The sequence below is a fragment of the Peromyscus eremicus genome, chromosome 6, assembly GCF_949786415.1.
Source record: "Peromyscus eremicus chromosome 6, PerEre_H2_v1, whole genome shotgun sequence".
Taxonomy (NCBI): domain Eukaryota; kingdom Metazoa; phylum Chordata; class Mammalia; order Rodentia; family Cricetidae; genus Peromyscus; species Peromyscus eremicus.
In genome coordinates, this window is record NC_081421.1 from 100,426,228 (window position 1) to 100,448,873 (window position 22,646).

Below are 22,646 nucleotides of genomic sequence, written 5' to 3' on the forward strand. Positions count from 1 at the left end.
CAGGGCCTGCTTTCCTGAGTGCTGCAGCTGGTAAGGGGGAGGGTCAGGTTCCTACATCTGCAAAGAAGTTTCCTTGGCCAGGAGTGACAGCTATTGCAAAGACATAAACTATTGAAGTGTAGAGACTACATGACTGTTGAATGCTTAGCCCAAAAGCAGATGTCTGTACTGCCCTCTCCAAGGTTCAGACAACATTGTGGAAGGGAATCTGGAGAGAATGCAGGAGCTGGAGGAAGCAATGGAATGTTGCAGAATGCTCCAGAACATGCCATGGCCTTGGCACTCGTGAGCTCACAGAAGTTAGGTTTACCCTCATGAGAGATCTGAGTCATCAACATTCTGTCGCAGAGGGAGGCAGGCCTCTTGAGACACAGTGCCTCCCTAAGGACTTATAATGAGTTATTGGTTACTGGGGGATGGAGAGACACAGTCTTCAGTGGTGTAGCTAGTGGTGAGTTGCCTGTGACACTATAGACAACCTGTCACTGAGACCCCTGTCTTAACTAAAATCACCCTCTCCCCACTAAGAATAAAAGAAATGAAAGTAGAAAAGGGACGAGTTGGGAAGAAGACTGGGGTCATTAGAAGTGGAAGGGGAACGAAAGAGGGTCTTGGGGATTAGTACGCTCAAAATTATTATATAAATGTATGGAGATGTCACAATGAATCCCTTTATTATGCATAATTTATATATGCTAACAAAAAGTCTTTAAGAACTAAATTAGGAAAGCCTGATGGGATAGGCTTGTTATCCCAGGTATTTAAGAGGCTAAGGCAGGAGGATTGCAAACTCGAAGTTTGCCCGGTCTACAAAGCAAGTTCACTGCCAGCCTGGGCAATTTAGTCAATTTAGTGAAAATTTGTCTCAAAATAAAAAGTAAAAATAGGACTGGTGACAGTCCCATTGTTAGAGTATCTGCCTAGCATGTGCAAAACCCTAGCATGTTCAACTTCCCAGCAGAACACACACACACACACACACACACACACACACACACACACACTGGATAACTTGAATAATTTGTTACGTTGTGCTAGATAACTAATACACTATATATCTACCTTTTATAGTAAAATCTTTTCCACTTTTCATCTATTACAATCTCTTTTGCACTTAGTGGTTTTTTTAATGCTACTTTAAAAGCATTTTAGGAGAATTGGAAACAAGTAAACGTACTCAAGTAACCACATTTTGAAATACGTCAAGGAAACACATCTTAAGCAGCGTTGAAATAGGGAAGAGATGGGATGAAGTGATAGTGTGAAAGAAGTCAAAAGAAACATGAAATCCACAACAGGAGGCAGGGCACAGTAATGTTTTATAGAGGACAAAGAAAGCTTTAGGAAGGTGTCTTTATTTCAGAGTTGATAAGACTACCTCGTACAATACCCAGATCGGCCTTAAACTCTTAAGCTCAAGCAATTCTCGTGGCCTCTGAGGCACAGAGGACATTTGGAAGAAGGGGCTGAAAGAGCGCAGCAGTTGAGTAGCTGGGACGCTAGGAGCGCCTCACCACCTAGCTTACTTCGGACTTTTAAAACTGTGGTTTTAACAGTACTTGCTTTTCCCAATGTGATTCATTTTTCTGCAGCTAAGTGTGTTCCTCTGGGGTACGGCTGCCTTCCCTTCTCCCTAACCATATTGGTATACTGAAGGCTGCCAATTAGAGTGACTCCCAAGACTAGGCAAGTGACCTCACTGGCCCCTGTGCCTTCCTCACAAATTTTCCAGTGGAACTTTTAAAAAGAGAAGCGATTCATGTTGAAGAGTGTAGTGAGTAGATAGATAGCTGTTCCAGCTTTGACCTGGAAGTACTACCCCCAGCGAGGCTTCTGGTAACTGTCACACCTACCTATGACCTGCTCCTGAGGCGGGGCCGAGGCGGGAGCCCTTAAGACCCGAGATCCAGATGTGCTGGCTCTCTTGGTTCCTGGTGATCCTAGATGCTGGATGGTAGACTGAGCAGAGTTCTCCAGAGAACCCAGCTGGACTGCACCTCCCCACTCCTGGATCCTGTAACCAGTTTATTTACTAGGTATAAGTTACCCCCCAAAATAAACCTCCTTTTTAACTATGTGGAATTGCCTTAATAAATCCCCCAATAGAAGAGATGAGTTTTAAAAATCTGTTTCCCTGAAGGGCAGAAGACTGAAGGGTCTCGTAAGTCATAGAGCTGACTTTGAGAGAAGCATACATGAAAGACTGAGAAAGAGAGGGTGTGTGTGGGGGATGGGGCACCGTTGATAGGATGTGTGCGGTCTCTTTAAAGCTGTGCCCTTCCTCAGATCCTGCTACTTAGGTCCATATATGTTTGCCTGAGGTAGGACATAATGAGTCTCTGCCATTTGGAACCACAGAATTCCTATTTCCAAGACACACCCCTTCCCCAAATTCATGGACTTCTCTCTTAGAGAGAAGAGGACACTTTTGGAATCAAGATTTGACACTATCTCTTGGGGTCCTCAGAAGTTCAATGGTAAGTAGATGAAGTATCTTCTAGTGGCCTTCAGCTAATGCTGCCTATGTGGTATCAACAGGATGAAGGAGGATCATGTATATACACATATACATACACAAACACACACGTATACAAACACACACATACAAACACATAAAACACATATACATTCACATCACACACACACACACACACACACACACACACACACACACACACACACCTGTTAAGCTATTTTTTATTTGTTTTTGTGATTTTTTTCCTGCCTCTGCTGTAACAGTTATTGAAGGTCTATTATGTTTCCAGCACTTCCAAAAAAATGTCTGCTCTGCATTAGTTCGAGACACTAGATTTTCAAACTGTATCTAATTATAGATAAGATAATATCTTTAAAATGAAACAAACTGAATATTATCCTTTACAAAACTGGAAAATCAGGGGTGAAGGTCCTCTGTACCTTTCCACACCTTATCTGAGTTTGACCCACTGCTTAAGCGTCTTTTCTGGAGTTTTAGGGAAAGATTATCCTAAGGAACTTGAAACATGATCTCACACGCAAATGCTGTGCACGGCTGCAGCTTGGGGGCCTTGGTTCTAAAGGCATTTTGGGGAAAGGTTATTTAAAAAAAAAAAAAGAATCCAAACTCTGAATTAACTATAACTAAATAGCGTGACGTGCCCTGCAACTCTAGCTTTCCTCGTGGGACGTTTTCCTCTTCCCAAGAAGAAGGCCGACACAAGCTAGCCCAAACCTATAGGCACGGGCCTGCACATAGTAGCACAGCCTTGTCGAAGGTATTAATCCCAGCTTTGGTTATTGTCTTGAGACAAACAAATAGCGTTTGTTCAGGCGTTTCTCAGTTGTCTTTCTCCCCAAGTCTTCCTGAAGGCAAATGATCACAACCATTTAGAGTACTCCTCGGAGAAAATACCGATGCTGACAAGGAGGAACACTAATGGTTTGCTTTCGATGTGGGTGGTCCAGTGCACCCCTTGTCCTGTGGCTGAGCTCTAGAGCTGCCTAGACTTCCCCTAAGCTGGAGTAGTTAAACATCTTTATTTGTAATTTAAGATGCAAACTCTTAGGAATAATAATAGGTAACTGGATGTTTCCCATTAGAAAAATGTAAGGAATTCTCAATCTATTCTGTAGTCAAGACTCTGCGATAAATTTATATAAGAAATTAGAAGTCGGGGGGTGGCAAGATGGCTCAGAGGGTAAAGGTGCTTGTGGTCAAGCCTGACAACCCAAGTTTGAGCCCAGGGGCCTACCTGGGAGAAGGAAAGAACAGATTCCTGCAAACGCTCCTCTGGCCTCTATCATTTCACCCTGTGCTCTACCTAGGTCCTGTTTTTGGTTTCATGAAACAGACTTATATTTAGCCTTGAACTCACTCAGTCACCGCAGCTGGTCTTAAAGTCCTGCTCCTCCTGTTTGGACCTCCTGTAGAATTACAGACATGGACCACCAAACACAGTTTAAAAAACAAACTATCAAACAAACAAGATTAAATTTCTTCATGATTGCCTTTAAAAAAATCCGCTGGGTGGTGGTGGTGCACGCCTTTAATCCCAGCACTCGGGAGGCAGAGGCAGGCAGATCTCTGTGAGTTCAAGGCCAGCCTGGGCTACAGAGTGAGTTCCAGGACAGGCTCCAAAGCTACACAGAGAAACCCTGTCTCAAAAAAACCAAAAAAAAAAAAAGAGAAAAAAATCCTGGGGCTTGGGCTCAGTGGTTAGGAGAATGTGTTGCTTTTGCAGAGGGCCTGGATTTGGTTCCCAGCTCCTACAAAGGGCTCACAACTGTCTGTAACTCCAGTTTCAAAGGATCTGATGTTCCCTTCTGACTTCTGAAGTCACCATGCACAGGTGGTACACACATAAACACACAGGCAAAATAGTCATACACGTAAAAATTTTAAAATATTAAAAATAAATTTTTAGAAATCTTAATTCTTTACTTTGGGCTGCCATCTTTGTCTTTTTTTCATATATTTCCAATATTTTTTTTAGTTGTTCTGCAACTCAGAATTCTTAATTTGCTCTTTTTCTTTTTGTTTGTTTGTTTGTTTTGTTGTTGTTGTTGTTTGGTTTTTCAAGACAGGGTTTCTCTGTGTAACTTTGGAGCCTGTCCTGGAACTCACACTGTAGACCAAGCTGGCCTTGAACTCACAGAGATCAGCCTGCCTCTGCCACCCGAGTGCTGGGATTAAAGTTGTGTACCACCACCACCTGGCTTCTTATTTTTAAATAATTCATTTTATTTTATAATTTTTTTATTTGTTTGTTTTTTAAGACATGGTTTCTCTGTATAGCCCTGGCTGTCCTGGAACTCAGTTTGTAGACCATCTGGCCTCAAACTTAGAGACCTGCCTCCCTCTGCCTGTTAAATACTGGGATTAAAGGCATGTGCCACCATGCCTGACAACATAAATTTTATTTTTAATTAATTGTTATTTTATCAAAATATATTGCAAGGCTCTTACAAGATTCTGCTAGGCATACGAGATGAAAGGAAGATAATACTTTTTAGCTTTACTTTTTTTAAAAAGGAGTCTCACTATGTAGCTCAGGTTGGCCTTGAACTCTCAATTCTCCCACCTCTTCCTCCTGAATGCTGGGGTTACTGGCATGTGACCTGACACCTGGCACAGAAGTGCTTTGTAGAGAGCATGCTTTTTAATTATGATAATAGATTATGAGGTAAAGCATACTGTTCTAATTCCACCAATGAAGAACCTGAGGTGGCAAAAGATGAATTGATTTACCCAAGATTGTCCAGTTTAATTAACTCTGGGATTGTTTGAACTCCAGAGTTCTTTCTCTTAATCACACACAATACTCCACTACTACCCACCATCCAAAAATAACAGGTAAGGCTTATTTAGGTCCATTCCACAACTCACGAAGAACCTCTATGTAAGGCAGAGGTGCTAACTACTGTACATGGAACATTGCTACCCAAGTCCCTAAGAAGCTTGAAATATACAAGAGAAATCACACAGCCAAATGGCCAGATCTCAGTTACAGCATGGTACATAATACTATGAACTTTCGAGGGGGCGAGGGGGGGGGGACCCAATACTTTTAGCAGAAAAGATGATGTTTTTCAAATCCTTCTGACTTTTTCATTAAAAGTTGGGTATAATTTTAATGAAAGTGGAGGGAGAACATTTGAGACAGAGGAGGAAAATGAGCAATTGAGACTTGATGGTGTGTGGGATGAAATTGGTGAACCAAAAATAATTTGGTGTGAGGATGAAGTGGGAGATACGTTTGGAAGGCTAAATTGTGGCTGGAATGTGGCAGACACTGAAATCTAAACTACATTGGCAGTTCATCACAGAACTGGTGAGGACTTGGGATTGAGGTTTCTGGGAAGCAGGATGAGTGTTGATTTTGTGTGTTAATGTGGTGAGGATGTGTGGCCGGATGACCCGCTGTGAGAGGTAAGCTAAATCATTTAAACTGGGGTCATGGTAGAAAAGAAAAAATACTGTAGAAAAGAAAAAAAATATAAATTTTAACTGAGTAGAGTTTTTTTTTTTTTAGAATATCTATCATTATTATTATTATTTATTAATTTTTGTTTGTTTTTGGAGATAGGGTTTCTCTGTGTAGACTTGGCTGTCCTAGAAGTCACTCTGTAGACTAGGCTAGCCTCAAATACACAGAGATCCGCCTGGCTTTGCCTCCCAAATGCTGGGATTAAAAGCATGCGCTACCACCGCCCAGCAATATTTATTATTTTTATGTGTGTGTACTTGTGTGTGCCTATAAGACTTTATGTATACTGTGTTTATGGCCCACAGAAACATAGACATAGGATCCCCTGGAACCAGAGTTACAGCTGTGACAGTGGAGGGAACCGAACGGGGGTACTATGAGAGAGCACTAAGTGCTCTTCAGCCACCTCTCCAGCTCCAGAGTGGGGTTTTAGAAGATTACCAGGTTAGAGCACTGGGGACAGGCTTTGGGTATCTAGGGAATCTCCCTACTGATAGGAGGAATTGGGTACCAAGAGACCGAAGAGGGAGATTTATATCTATTAATAGTTTATTAACCAATTTAACACTTAAGAAGCATCTGTGGGCAATAGCTTCATGGTGGAGCACTTGCCTAGAGTGTGGAAGGTCCCAGGTTCAATCCCAGAGGCCAGGAAGAAAAAGTTAAGATCTGGTATGTCAACCATAAGGTAAAATCCAATGTGTGTGTTTAGGGGGTGGGATGGGGCTAAGAGATAAGAGACATGCAACTTTTGCTTAGCTTTCCCGTGAATAGCTCTCTGACAAGGGGGCAGGAAGTAGCTGCCATGTCAACAAAAACACTGGCTCCTTTTGTGAGTTCGAGGCCAGCCTGGACTACAGAGTGAGTTCCAGGAAAGGTGCAAAGCTACACAGAGAAACCCTGTCTCGAAAAACCAAAAAAAAAAAAAAAAAGCACTGACTGCTCTTTTGGAGAACCAGAGTTCAATTCCCAACACCCACATGGCAGCTCACAACTGTCTATAACTCCAGGATACAACATCCTCACACAAACTTACATGCAGGCAAAACACCAATGCACATAAAATAAAAATAAATAAAAGAATAAACATTATAAATAAAGAATGTTAAAAAAAAAGTTTAGTGGCCAAAGGATAATGAATTTATCCTACCTTATAATTTTGTCAGAGACAAGTACTTGGTGTCTAACTCTGGTGATTCAATCATATGTTTATAGATTCCAAGTTAGACATCTAAACTTGTAATCTTCAGTACTCAATTGTTGAGGGCTTTGTCGGCCTAATCCAGTCTTTGAAAATGTGTTAGAGTTCCTAAATAAGTTGGGGCTATGACATACATGATGTACTCTGATGTAGGTTCACTCCTGTAGAGTTGTTCTCTGATTTCTACACATGTGCTGTGGCAAGTGTGTGCCCACACATATATACCCCCACAAATACAATAATAAATAAATACTCCACTATTCACCACACTAATCAATCATTCAAAGTTCATGAATGTTGTTTAGATAGCGGAAACACAATCCAAAAGTATTAGGTGGAATATAAAACTGAATTTGGTCAGAATTAGTGACTGACATCTGTGAAAGGTGTCAGTGGTTGAGTGTCTGCCTAGCATTACACAAAGTAAAAATAGTTAAATGATAAATAAGGGTAAATTTAAACAGTAAAAATCAGTAAGTACCTAAAGAGGTAAAGCTGGGTTAATAGAAGCACCTAAACATTAAATTATCAGTGATTTTTACTGAGCATGACCACTAACTTCTATAGTAGTGCCAATGATTCCTGAGTCCTATGATTGGCATTCTTCTGCAGCCTTTTTTCACAATGATAAAGAGTTGATCACATGCCTAGAAGACCTTGAGGGTAGCATAGGCATGTACTTTACGGTAGAACACATGTTTAGTATGCACAAGGTCCTCAGTTCAACCCCTAACATGTTAAATAAAAAAGTGATATTGAAGAAATGATGAACTGTCACTGCCTGGGCTAAGAGATAAGAGACATGCAACTTTTGCTTAGCTTTCCCGTGAATAGCTCTCTGACAAGGGGGCAGGAAGTAGCTGCCATGTCATGAGGTCACTCTGACAGCCCTATGAAGAAGTCCATAAGATTTAGGAACTAAGACTGTCTGAAAAGAGCCATCAGGAGCTTACCGGCCATGTGGGGAAGTGACTGGGAAGCAGCCACTCCAGCCACTCTGTCATTTCTAGATGGTTACAAGGACAGTTAGTATCCATCCAACCTCACGAAAGACCCTGCTGCTGAACCACTTGGATAAGCTGTTCCCCGATTCCCAACTCACAGAAACTGAGATAACAACTCAAGGAGTCTGGTGATTTGCTATGTGTTCATGGTTAACTCATGTGTCTGGAAGTGGGTTGCTGCCAAGCAGCATGATGATAAAAGCAAATCAGAAATTAAACCAAAAGGCAAAGCTGGACTGGGAGAAGAGCTCAGCGGTAGAGGACTTGCCTCCACCCCCATGCACACAAAGTCCTGAGTTCCATCCTCAGCACCACAAGAAGAAAAGGGAAAAAGAGAAAAAAAAATGGGTTGTTTAGGCAACAGATTTCCAATTAGAGTTTTGAAGATGTTCTTGGTTTATTTTGCAGTTCATAGTGAAATGTGAGAAGAGGAAAACTAATGAATGGAAGAACTGTCAAACCAACAGAACCCAAGAATTGTTGACTTTCAAAATGACCAGGCTTTCCAAGATGGAAAACAATGCCAAAACAAAGAAGTGGCTTCTACACCAAGATCCAGTGCGGGACTGCCAGACAATCTTGGCCCGAAAATGAAGTTGAGGATAGGATTGTGAAACCCTCTGTTAAAACCTTAGGAAGGTCCAAGGTAGTGCTTCAGAGAACCAGAGTCAAATGTTGTGTGCTTCATTAGTACAGTGATTCCAGCAGGATCTCTAAGTAGAGAAGAAATGATGTTAAAAGACTGTAGTGTGTGTGTGTGTGTGTGTGTGTGTGTGTGTGTGTGTGTATGTGTGTTCAAATGGAATCAGCCCTAGTAAAACTCACAGGATACCCATCACGTTTCTATGAGTCTACAGTTGTCAGGGATGTCGATAGGTTATACAGAAAGGAACAGAGATAGGATGAAAAGGAAAGCTTCTGGACTGTCACTTTTCTATAGGCAGGAACCAGACTTAGAAAAACAAGCTGCTCATAGTTGAAAAGAAGTACCCTCCAAAGTGGAAGCAGACATGTAAAGAGCCAAAAGTCACAGATGGATAGTCATTCCCAGGAAGCAGGAATGAACATGCATGAAGAACTTCTGATATTTGCCCAGCCAGATTCCAGAATATCTATGACCCAGTGACTCCAGCATGCCCAGCATTCACTCTGCCTTGAATGGGAGAGTAGACAGTGGTTATTGCAATTCTGTCCCATTGCTGTGTGGTATATATGTGGTGGTGGTGGTGGTGGTGGTGGTGGTGGTGGTGGTGGTGGTGGTGGTGGTGGTGGTGGAGGGCATCTTATCTATTTAAGCCACACTGAAAAAGCTTCACCTACACTTAGACCTGGTTGGCATACAAGATTCTAGACTTTGGGATGCTGTTGCTAATGGGAGGAGGCATTTGGCAGCCTTGAGAAGATGGAAGGATGTTTCACACATGGGTGGTAGTAGAAAGTAATTAGCAGGGGGTATAGGATTAACTCTCTTGTTAATGAGCAAGATGCTCCCCAGATAATTCTCTCTCCTCATGCTCCCAATATAATCTTCTCCTACAGTAGATAAAACTGACCTGCACCACCCATGGTATAAAAAATGTAAATGACAGTGTGTGGCTTCCAATGCTAACACAGACAAGATACTGTGGTTTCTTGATGTTTCTCTGTTGGATCACCCACTGTGAGGAAACTCAGCTGTCATACCATGTCATGAGGACCCTCAACCAATGCTCTGAAGTCTGTGTGGTAGGGAACAAAGCTAGAGTGAATCAGACAGTCATGCGAGTAAGCTCTCTTAGAAGAAAACTTCCATCTGCACACCAGCCCTTCTTGGAAGATTATGCTGCAGCTGAGATTTTAACTCTAGTTTCATGCACGTGACACTGATCCAGAATCACTCAGCTAAGCGGGGTCCGAATTCCTAAGCCACAGAAACTGTGTAAGATAATAAATGTTTGTTGTCATTTTTAGCTACTAAGTGTTGGGGTAATTTGTTATGCAGCAATAGGTAACTAATACAATGAACTGCACTCTCAGTATGTGGCTGGAGTATGACATAATTGTTTAAAAATGTTAAATGTGTTTTCCCTGCATCAGCTGAAGACTTTCCATATTCCACTCTAGATCAATATAAGATGTTGTATATACTTTAATTTTTACACTCTGAAAGCTACTGTTCAAAACATTAAACATGCCAAGGGACTATCAGAATGGTGAATACTCAAAATACAGAGGCTCCCTAAGTTGGGATATTTTGACTTATGAGTTTTTTTTACTTTCTGATGATGCCAAAGAAATGCACATTTAGTAAAAAGTATACTTTGAATTTTGATCTTTTTCTGGGCAAGTAATTATGCTATAATATCTCTCCCATAGTGTTTGGTAGCCGCAGGGAACTCCCTGTCAACCACACAGTGAGTAGGGGAAGCTGCTAATGTTTTCCTGCATGTGATGTGACTGAGTTATCATGGCTGGGAGGCTGGTATATTAAATGCATTGCTGACTTGCATTTTCGACATGCAGTGTGTTCAGTTATATGTAACCCTACTGTAAGTTGAGGAGCATGTATGTAACACATGGAATTCTTGAGACAACTGCAAGGTGTTTGTCCTTGAGTAGATTTAAGAGTGGCATGACAATCTGTACATGTTTAAACCATCAGTTCAAGGTAGATGTAATAGATATTTCCTGTGGATCCTGTGTCCTGAGGAACAAAAGGCTGAACATGATGAAATGGTAGATTCCAGCAAAATAATGGCTTCCTCATTGAAAGAGCCTACAACAACAGCAAAAAAAGAAAGAAAAAGAAAAAGAAAAAAGAAAAAAGAAAGAAAGAAAGAAAGAAAGAAAGAAAGAAAGAAAGAAAGAAAGAAAGAAAGAAAAGAGCTACAACATAGGCAGAGTTACTACCTGCAAAATACGTATGCAGAAAAATCCTCAACAGGAATGTTGTACAAACTTCAAAAAACTGTCTTGAAGTTATTGTCTAATGTGATCTGGCCCATTTATTTAGTGAACTATAATAGCCAGACTCGTAGGACCTTTCTCATGTACATTCCAAAATCTTATGGAAGTGCCTCCTTCAGTGACGCTACAGATTTTCTTCAGGTAACTGGTCTACATTACTGTTTTCCAGATACACAAACATCTACACATGCAGCAAAGGATGCTCTCATCCATCTTATTTTATAGAAAGATTAAAACCTGAAAGGGTGGTTTCTCTAGAATAGATGCACTTTCTGAAGCTAAGGCCCATGTTAATCTTTATCTTCACATGAAAGCACAAACCCAGTGGTTTAGAGCAATTCATAAGATTTAAGATTAACTTGTGTATTGTAAAGTACAAAGAAGGTAGTCATAGGCCACTTGCTTCACCAAAGTCACCTTATTTTTCACCGTTAGAGGACTATGCAGAGGTTCTTTCATGTACCAAACTTGGAAGTGATAAACTGTCAATCCTAATTATTGATGACAGAGTTAGGAAGAGAAATAAGTGTTATTCATTTTAAAGGAAATAGTCACAACTTGGGAGTCTCATGTTCTACAGTTTATTTTTAGTAAAAAAAATTGAAAAGATGAATTGACATTCCTATTCTTAAAAACAAGTTAGAAATTATTCTAAAATGACAGCTGCAGTTATAAGAACAATGGTTTATCTACAGCACTTTATCAGATTTTGCTAATGTGATGTTCCTTTATAGAGAAATATAGAAAGAAAAGCATGAGTTTTCTTGGCTAGTTGTCTCTGAAGTTAAGTTTTTTTTTCTATTTTGCCATCCATAAGTTGGGATTAATATTGATGGAAATTGTAGCTGGAGAATTTCTCTCCAGCTCCCGCCACCAAGTCCCGCCAGTCCCAGAGCCCACTTATAAAATAAACACACAGACTCTTACATTATTTAAACTGCTTGGCCATTAGCTCAGGCCTGTTATTGTCTAGCTCTTACTCTTATATTTAGCCCATTTCTATTAATCTTTACTTTGCCACATGGCTCATGGCTTACTGGTACCTTACATCTTCCTTGTCCTGATGGCGGCTGGCAGTGTCCCTCTCTCCGCCTTCCACTTCCCAGAATTCTTTTCCTTGTCCCGCCTATACTTCCTGCCTAGCCAATGGCCAATCAGTGATTTATTTACTGACCAATCAGCAACACACTTGACATACAGACCATCCCACAGCAGGAAATGCATAAATGTTATAAAAATCTTCATTTGTTATCTCTTGATCTATTGTTATTTGAAAATAAAGAGTCTGATTATTGTGAAATGGCTTTTAAAGTTTCATATTTAAATTTTACTGAGATGTCAACCGCATTTGTCTAGAATTTATATATATATATATATTAGTATATATTTATATATTAAAATATTGGTCTAAAATGTGAATTGTGAAGGAGCTTTTTCTCTTCTTTTGACATCACAGAACTCAGCATTCTGAGCTCTTTCCTAAGAAGCTGGCCTATACAAAAAGCTTATTCTTAATTACTTTCTTGGGGGAAAATGTTATGTTAAAAATCCCCCTTTCCCGATTTCTTTCCTCCGTCTCTCTCTCTCTCTCTCTCTCTCTCTCTCTCTCTCTCTCTCTCTGTCTCTCTCTCCCTCCCTCCCTCCCTCCCTCTCTCTCTTTCTCTTTTTCTCCCCCCTCTCCCCCCCTCTCATGCACACACACACATCCACACACACATCACACTTTTTCCATTTATTTATGTGTTTTATATGTGTGTGTGTGTGGCTATCCAGGTGAGCACATATGAGAGTACTCTCACTCATACATTTGTTTCTGTGTGCGTGTCTCTATCTGTGTGCATGTGGGGGTGCACATGTACCTCCATGTGAGAGTACTCTCACTCATACATTTGTTTCTGTGTGCGCGTCTCTATCTGTGTGCGTGTGGGGGTGCACATGTACCTACATGTGAGAGTACTCTCACTCATACATTTGTTTCTGTGTGCGTGTCTCTATCTGTGTGCATGTGGGGGTGCACATGTACCTCAGGACGCAAGTGGAGGTCAAAGAACGACTTTCGGGAGTCAGTTCTGCCCTTCTACCAAGTAGGTTCCAGGAATGGAACAGAGGTCCCCGGGCTTGATGGCAAGCACCGTAAGCCACAGAGCTATCTCACAGCCCCTCAAAACGTTCTCTTATTGCTCTTCCCGGTGAAGACCTTTGAGTGGTTTTGGAGTCATCACTACAGATTATAGATTAAATTAAAAAAAATACATAATGTAAATTGTCCATAGATGCATCAAAGTCATAACTTAGATATTTGTCTTCCAAAATTTTAGTTACTATTGCCAATATTGGAATATGAGAGTTCAAAGCTTTTAAATTCTTGACAGTATGATGGAGGGGAAATGTCTGCTTTTAAATTTTCTTACAAAACTTGTTCCTACCCTATGAGCCTTCACTAGTCCCTGGAATCCATCAGGATTAACATTTATAAACTGCAAACACACAAAGAGCCAGGGGCCCAGTACTTCTCAATAGATATAAATGCAATTTTCTTGCAGTGATAAAATGAGGAAATTCTATTGGCACTGAGGAGAATGCACAACCTTCATTTTCAATGCGCCTTACAAATAAATTTACTTTCTTTGCAAAATGAATTGATCTGGATTTAGAACCCAGAAAATTTATAAGAAAATATACTACAATAAAGACAAGAGTACCCACTTGTCACACCAGGTGGTTATGTGTGCCTGCTTCTAAACATTGATCACAACAAAATAGTAATATATTTAATTCCTGCCCTAGAAATATCTTTTTTATTCTAAAGCCACTACTGCTAAGTATGCCTGAAAGTTTTGTTTTAAGGGCAATGTTGTATAAAGTAGGCAGAATACTGCCAGAACAGCTTTGAACATGAAAACGGAGTGTGAATTTCACTGTTTTGTACTTATTTTCATTCTCATAATATTTGAAGAGAATAGAATTTAAAACACCGTGTAAACGGCTCTTATTTCTCCTACTGTCTTGGTAAGTTGTTTGCAACATGAAAATATTTCATTGTTAACGGCTTGTAGAATATTTTTTTAGCATCACTAGAAGTGACTATTTAGGGCCTGATAAAAGAAAATCAGTTCATCCTTGTGTCATCCTCAGTCCCAATATACCGTAGACATGACTTTTCCTTTATTGTTCTATTTATATTTTTAGTGATAGAATGAAGAATTGGAAATGGTACAATCAGTGCTGTAAAAAATATACATCTCACCTGGTGGTGGTGGCACACACCTTTAATCCCAGCACTAAGGAGGTGGATCTCTAGGCCTGAGGCCAGCCTGGTCTACTGAGTGAGTTCCAGGACACACACACACACACACACACACACACACACACACACACACACCCCTCCAGTCTCCACACTTTGGAATATCATTTTGGAGACTCTGCTATGTTATTAAATTTTATAAAAGTCTGTGCATTACTCAACACACAGAGCTACAGGACTGCGTAGTATTTTACAAGTAATGAGAAAGAAGATTAATTTAATGTGAGTGTGCTGGTGCCAAGGAACTGCCCTGTCAGCGCTTTCCTCTCTCTTCCTTCAGAAAACCAAGATCAAAACCATCATTACAATAGCACAAGTATCCCAGTTGTTTTCTGACCCCACCCCATCCGGTGTGAGGGGGGGTGCGCACCCATGTGTGTGTTTTTAAATGTTCCGTAACAAACAAAACAAAAAAAAGTTTGGTAACTTGCAGCCCATTCACGTGTAAGTAAAGACTAGAACAGATGTGACTCAGAACTGACAGATTTGGCAATTCAAATTCTAAACAAGGCCTCATGGGCTGGGAGAGTAAAATGTTCCTTAAATTCTCAGCCTCTATGGCAATCAATGATGGGTGTCCAGAAGACAGACCTGCTCCTGGGTTGTTTTCAAGCTTTTTTCTCCTCAGATGGCTGAAGAAAACCTTGGAAGAATGTTCGGAATCATAGCACATCTACACCAAGCTCTTACTCACCAATCCTGCACATTGCACTCTCAAATGATCTAAAATGTCTGGTAGATCTATTTTAGGGTTCGTAAGCTTGAGCGGACACGGGTGTACTAAAAAGAACTGCTGCCTCCAGTGAGTCCCAGCACTCTTTACTTGCTGGCATTTCTGTGTTGAGTCATTTAATATGTTATATAAATGATGAGGATGATTATGCTGATGATAGTGGTCTGGCCTGCTTTTGCAATATTAAGTTTTAATGTTTTCTGTGCTTGAATATAGAAAAGCTTCTCGATGATTGATTAGAACTGCTTGCTGGCTATTTCAGAACATTACTTTTAAAAGCCCTGTGTTGACAAAATAATTTATTACTAAAACTCCAGAGATTACTTTTGAAACACAATCGGTACCATGTGATTTTGAGAGCTGTGTTCAGTGGACATTAGTGAAGGGAAGAGAGGGAATTTAGGCAATTGTCTTAATATTGAAAGTCTGTTCCTGTCCAGGAGCCAGAAAGGCTAGTAACCCACAGCCATGGTAAAATATTTGAAATTCTCTGGAGTTTTATTTTCATTCTTATTACAATACCTGAGCAGTAGGGCTTCTATGAAGGGAGAAAAAAAATGATTTACCCATCACTTTGTTAGTGCAGATTGAAATCAATTTATTTTAAATCATTGGAAAGATAACATGAAAAATCTATCCATTTATATAAGCGATTAGACCTGATGGTAATTATTATGATAATAGAGAAAAAGGAAACTAAATCAATCATGAGACTTTCCTTCTAAGTAGGACGTCACCTTTTTTTCTGGGAAGTTGAGTCACCTGGGTAATTATTCCTGAATTCTATCATTCGGCCTGAATAGGCAAAATCCCATTTTCAACAGTTAAGTTCAGTTAATGCAGCAGATGGCACAGGGTTACCAGACCCATCAAGTTATTGTTTTCCTGCATCAATAATAATAGAGTAATTCCATCATGGTTCATGCTGTTCCTGGTTCCAGGTACTCAGCAAATATGAATTCATCATTGCAGCACTCCTACTAAAGTGGAAAAAAATTTAATAAACAAAATATAATAAAATAAAATTGACATTAATTTATTTGAAAGCACCTGTGTAAGACACGCAGAGAAATTAAAACTATTTCATGTTTATATTAATTATATAAAGAAAGGTAGCACTGTTTTATTGTTCACTCTCTGTGGAACAAAAGGATTTATTAGAAGGGTTTCAGTGGGAGAGGAGGATGGAAGAGGGCCATGGAGGGTTGCCAAAGTAACTAAAGCTCATTCTGTAGGTGTGTAAAGTTGTCAAACAAAAAGTAGACATACTCAGGAAACTTCCCTGAGGTTCATCCTTTCAAAAGAGTGTCAATATGTCAAATAGGTATTTTCTCAATCCACGTGCCTGCCTTTCTCGCGTCCCTCGAATCTGTCACCTCAAACCATGGCTTCTCTCCAATTATAAAATTGGAAATGAAGGAATGAATAAAATGTTCTTCCTCATCCCGTGAGCTACGCAGGGAAAACTTGAGGATCATGGTCCAGACATTCCGTTTCCATAAAGGATGGTGCCACGGAGTTGGAACCAGGAGACGGCAAGGTGTCCCACCTCCTCCACCGGTCTCTGGCCGCCCCATTTTTAGGGAAGGGCGTTCGCAGCAGCAGTCCTCCGCCTCCCTGCCGTGGCCCGGGTCGGCCCCTGGGTCCGGCTCCCGGGGCCGCAGGGCGCGGGCGCAGCGCCAGCCCGGGTGCATTCCATCCTTACCGGGCGTCTTTCCCGGGCTTGGGCCTGTGTAGTGTCCGCCAGAGAGAGGGATGCGACAGAACCTGGAGGGGAGAAGGGACCCCAGGAGCCCCGATGGGCACCCGGGCCTGAAGAATCTCTGCGGGTTTCTCCACTAGAGAGGGAGACCGTAAACATTCTGTTGACCCCTTCCTCCCCAAGTCCCTCTTACAATAACTTCAAGGATAAAGACTGGAGGAGAGGGCTTCATGTAGAAGGTAGTCAAGCCCATCTGTCTTCTTTGTTCCTTAAAGCAAAACCCTCGTTCACCGCACTCACCGCACTTCAGCTCAGAGACCACAGGGTCCCCCCTGCATCTGCAACGCATTGGGAGCTCTGGCACTAGACGCACAAATCCAAACACAAGTATTAAGGACAGTTGGATGTAGCTGCCAAGCCTGGTTAGCTATTTTGGCTCAGCGCTCGCTCAGTAGTAAAAGAAGCAGAAGGCATTTTGGTTTGGCGAGGTCACGGTAAAGTCCTTAATCTGCCACTAGAGGCTGCTCTGAAGTCTTAACCCGTGAGGGCTGAAGTAGTGAGAGGAGACTCTGTTTCCCGCAGCCAAGAACTGGCAAAGTCTGGAGGTGGTGCTCGTTTGCAGTTCATATTGCGATGTTTCGCCCCCACGGATAGGCTTCTGTTTTTTCCTTTCTTTCTTCCCGTTATTTCCCTCCCTTCTTCCCTCCCTCCCTGTCTCTCTTCCTCCTCTCTTTGCTTCATACCAGTGTTTGATTTTTGTGGACATCTAAGCAGAAGATGAAGAAATTCTTACTTTGGCTTCCGTGCGTCTGTCTTTCAAAGCAGTGTAGTAAACACACCTGGGGTGCTTGTGGCCTCTATTACTCAATTTTCATTTTGCTGTTAGAAAGAAACTTGCATAGAAGGCAGAGTTCACGACCAAAATGCACTGTGTCTGCTGCTATTCTTACAAACCACCACGGTGGATTACATTCTCTTTCCCTCAGTCCCCTTTTAGCAATAGAAGGGACATTCAGAAAAGACTTTTTTTCAAAGAGGCTTGATATAATCAGATCTCAAATAAGCAAACACTGGATGATGCAAGGTGAAGATTTATGGGAAGTTCCAGCAGCTGGTGGAGGTTTCCTGTCTTATCAGAAGCATATTGCGTTCATTTCTAACAAGTGAGATCCACCCCTCCATGCCAGATGACAAAACTACTAATCTAACACACGAGGCTTGCACACGCACCAATTTTCGTGATACATTAGTCTGCTAGGAGTGTTGTTTTATATTGTTCTAGATTTGTTTTGCTTTTGGTTATTTTAGAGGGTTTTTTGGGTTTTGGGTTTTTTTTAGATTTATTTATTTTATGTGTATGTGTGTTATCTGTGCATCACTTGTGTGCCTAGTGCCTGCAAAGGCCAGAAGAGGGCATCAGATTCCAGGTAAGTGAAGTTAAAGATGGTTGTGAGACGCCATGGGTGTGCTGAGAACCGAATTCAGGTCCTCTGCAAGATGGATCTTAACCACCGAGCCATCTCAGCAGCCCTGTGCTAGATGTGTTTCTGTGCCCGTGTTTAATATTAATAACAGTCAGATGAAGCAGATAGTATAATTGTTTTTTAAAAATTGTGTGTATGTGTGTGTAGGGGAGCGGTATGTGTATGAGCCTAGAGAACTGTGTAGTTTAGCTCTTCATGACGGTGCACATCGTTAATCCTAGAACATGGGAAGCAGAGGCAGGTGGATCTCGGTGAAGCTAGCCTGGTCTACATAGCAAGTTCCAGGACACCCCAAGGCTATAGAGAGAGACTGTGTTTGAAGGAAAAAAAAAAAAAAACTACAGAGTTTCATGGTTCCCTCAGAGCCTCCTTAGTGCCCTGTCCTTCTAGGCTTGGGCCTGGAACACTGACTAGGGGTGAAGACAGGACAGAAACATAGAACCTGTACAGTGAAGCTGGGACCAGGCGGGATTCTCTAAATGTCACCGCGGCAACCTTCCGAGCGTTTGTTATGTACAGCAAAGAGGAAGGGGCTAGCCAGTCTTTCTGGGGATCTCTGGAGGCAGCAGCTTTAGGTTGTAAACATCTGGGAGGAGGGTGTGTGTCTCTGTGTGTGTCTGTGTGTGCAGAGGGGCTGGAGGGGGGCACCGGGTGTACTCTTCTATTACTCTCTGCCTGTCCCTTTGAGGAGGGTCTCTCCCTAAATCTGAGGCTCACGTTTTCTTGGCTAGGCTGGGGGCCAGCAAGTCACAGCAATGCTCCTGTCTCTACTCCCTCAGAGCTCGGGTGATCGGCATGGATGGGATGCCCTGCTTGTTACCCGGTGCTGGGGTCTGAACCCCTGTCTTCATGGCTTCACAGCAAGCACCGTTGACCACTGAGTGATCTCCCCAGATTCAGGTGCCTCCACTTTTAAGGGCATTGTTGGAATTAGGAATTAACTCACTACTAATTCTTGTGGAGGAAAAAAATAGAAGAAGGATTTCTTCCAGAGAAAGTTCCCTAGGGACTCACAGCATTTGCATCAATATTCTAGAAAACTTGAACAAAAATCCCAATTTACTGTTTCTACAATCTACTCAAATATCACCCCAGTTGTTGAGTTTTCTTTGTGGGTCGCTATACCCTTGCACTCGTATTTTATAATTTCCCTTCCCTGTTAGCATCAGGTTTGTAAAAGACCGGAAGTTGACAAAACAAGTGTTGTCATTTAGACATGAAGAGTTTTCCCCCAAAGACACAAGTGTAAATGCTCAACAGCCCAATGGTAAATGCTGGGAAATCCTGAGGGCTCTGTCTTCATCAGCGGATTCATCCTTTAATTGATTCTTCATTTGATTGCTTTATTGGGAGATGAGTCCTAGTTAGAGGATGTAGGTCACAGTGGGGCAGGCCTTTGAAGAACATCTTGTCCCTCCCCTCCTCCCCGCTTCCTGTTCACTATGAAGTAAGCCACTTAACCACATATTATACACATATCATTCTATTTCAACATGCATGGAACCATGGCCTGAAACCCTAAGTCAAAATAAATATTTCCTCCTTCCAAACAAAAGCCTGATTAGCATAGAAAATTGGTATGATAAAGTGAGGACACTGTGGCTACAAGATCGTCAAGGGTTCAAAGTCTTTGCTACTGGCTTGTAGAAGGAATTTGGAAAAGTTTGGAGATATGGACTAGTGGAACCCTAGAATGCTGTAAGCAAAGTTTAGAAGACAGTTTTGATTGGTTTTCAGAAGACCAGAATGCCAGTACAAATAGAGACAATAAAGATGGTCCTCATGAAGTTTTGATGAGAACAAGATTCTGTTGGGAGTTAGGTTAGAAGCCATGCGTGTTATGTTGTGTCTAAGAATTTGTCTACATTGTTTTGATGCTCTAAGACTGTATGCCAGACTAGTTTAAAGATGTTATCATCAGCTGGGTGTGATGGTACATGCCTTTAATCCCAGCACTTGAAAGGCAGAGGCAGTGACCCCCACCACTTGCTATGGTGATATTTTATTTGTACTGAAATGTGATTTTATTTGTATGTTAATAAAAAATAAAGTTGCCTGGGGGTCAGAGCTAATAACAAGCCATAGCAGAAGCCAGGCGGTGGTGGCACACACCTTTAATCCAGATCACATGACAGACAGATCTCTGTGTATTCAAGGATACAGCCAGCATGGAGACACACGCCTTTAATCTCAATACCAACCATAGAAGACCTGGAGGACTGTATAGACAGGCAGTGACGAGGAGGTCATGTGGTTGGGTTTACAACCAATGAGAAGGCAGAACAGAAAGTCAATAAAAAGACAGATACACAGGAAATAGGTCTCTTGCTGAGGGGAAGGACGGCAGAGGTAGTGAAGGGTAAGAAAGGGTTTTTAGTATCAGCTCTTAGCTACTGCTCTCTCTGACCTCTTGGGCTTTTAACTCTGCATTTGGATTTGTGTTTCTTATTTAATAACACTGTTACATCTACAAGTTGTGACACTCAAGGGGAGCAGGCCCTACACCTCACCAGGGCAGCACAATAGAGCCAACTCTGTTAAGCAGAGGTGTGGATGAGCCAACCCTGGGGTTATGAGCATGGGAGAACTGTCCCCATTACTCATCTGTCTTATGGTGGCATGAGTGGGGGAAAGATGCACCCCCCTCATCAATATCTGAGGCAGGTGGGAGAGCAGGCCCTGAGGTCACAAGAATGGGAGAACTATCCTTGCCCCTACCAGTGGCAACACTCGGGAGAGCAGGCCCTGCACCTTGCCTTGGCAACATAATGGAGTCAATCCTATTGGTAGAGGTGTGGGTGATCCAGCCCTGAAGTAGTGAGCAAGGGAGAGCTGTCCCCATTACTCATCTGTCTTGAGGCAGCGTGGGCATGGGAGAGTTGCCCTCCCTGCTTCCCTGACCATCAATGCCTGGGGCTGGTGGAAGGGTTGGTCGTGTGGGTATAGGAGTGGGAGAGCTGTCACTGACCCCCCCATCAGCTGCAGCACTTGGAAGAGCAGGCCCTTCTTTGCACCTCACCAGGGCAGCACAAAAGAGCCAACCCCGTTAGCGGAGTTGTGGGCGAGCCAGCCCCAAAGCTGTAAGCATGAGAGAGCTGTCTCCACTACTCATCTGTCATGTGGCAATGGGGGGCGGAAATGTCCCCCTTACCCTTCACTCGTGACCCCATGCAACAGGTGAGAGAGCTGACCCTCCCCTTTACCAGCTGCAGCACTCAGGAAAGCGGGTCCTGCTACTCACCTAGGTCCTGTTGTTGGAGGTGTGGGTGACCCAGCCCTGATGCTGTGAGCAGGGGCGGGGGGGGGGGGAGGAACCCCATTACTCATCTGACATGTGACAGCATGGGCGGAGGAGAGAGGCCTTCCCCCTCCACCCCTCACCCCAGCTCCCTACCTCCCGCCACACCTACCCCAGCAACCACCTCACCCCACCCCTGCCTGTGAACACCTGAGACAAATGGAGGAGCTGGCCCTGGGGTTATAGGAGCCCGATGGCTGTCCTTGCCCCTCCCCAGCTGCAGTGTCCTCGGGAGAGTGGCCCTTGTACCTCACCTAGGCAACAGAATGGAGCTGGCCCTGATAGTATAGGTGTGGGAGAGGGCGTGGAGGCAGGAGAATTGCCTCTGCCCCTGCTCATTGCTGCAAGGGATAAATTAGCCAGGGACACTGCTGGAAAGCTCACCCTGAGGGTAAAGACAGGGGAGAACTGATGGGCTGAACAACCCTGCAGCTGCCCAGGCCCAGAACCAGGGTTATGAGTTGGCCCACCCCAACGTCCACCCCATCTGTGATCTGCTGGAGCACGTGAAGAGGCCTGACTCACAGACCCAAAGCTGCAGGATCTTCACAACACAGGGCAACAACAGAAGATCCAAGAAGAGTCCCAGTGAGGGCCCCCCACTGATAGTGTAGTAGAAACCAGAGGCCTCAAACCAGACCAATGACTCTTTGCAATGAGCACTTGCAAACAAAGATATGCGGATAAAAGGGGTTACTGAGTGACTCGCTGAGTCACACTACAGCTTCCATGATGAGATTTAATTTTCCCCTTTTTTTTTCTTTCTTTTTTTTCTATTAAATTTTGTTTCTTTTTTGGGGGGAGGTTTGCAGGGGTGGAGGGTAGATGCAAAGGGAAGGGGAAAATGAATGGGATCAAGATGCATGATGTGAAAGACACACAGAATAAATACAAAGAAAGTAAATTTAAAAAGAAAAGAAAGGCAGAGGCAGAACTCTGTGACTTCATGACCAGTCTAGTTTACATAGCAAGCTCCAGGATCACCAGGGCTACGTAGAGAGACCCTGT

General features: G+C 42.5%; 1 long non-coding RNA gene across 1 annotated transcript; it reads left to right on the plus strand.

The window, feature by feature from the left end:
* The first annotated feature begins 340 nt into the window (after positions 1–340).
* LOC131912705 (uncharacterized) lies at positions 341–9,395 on the plus strand. Its single transcript, XR_009379691.1, has 3 exons — positions 341–451; positions 2,413–2,477; positions 8,580–9,395. It is a non-coding gene; the product is annotated as an uncharacterized LOC131912705 (long non-coding RNA).
* The last annotated feature ends 13,251 nt before the right edge of the window (positions 9,396–22,646 follow it).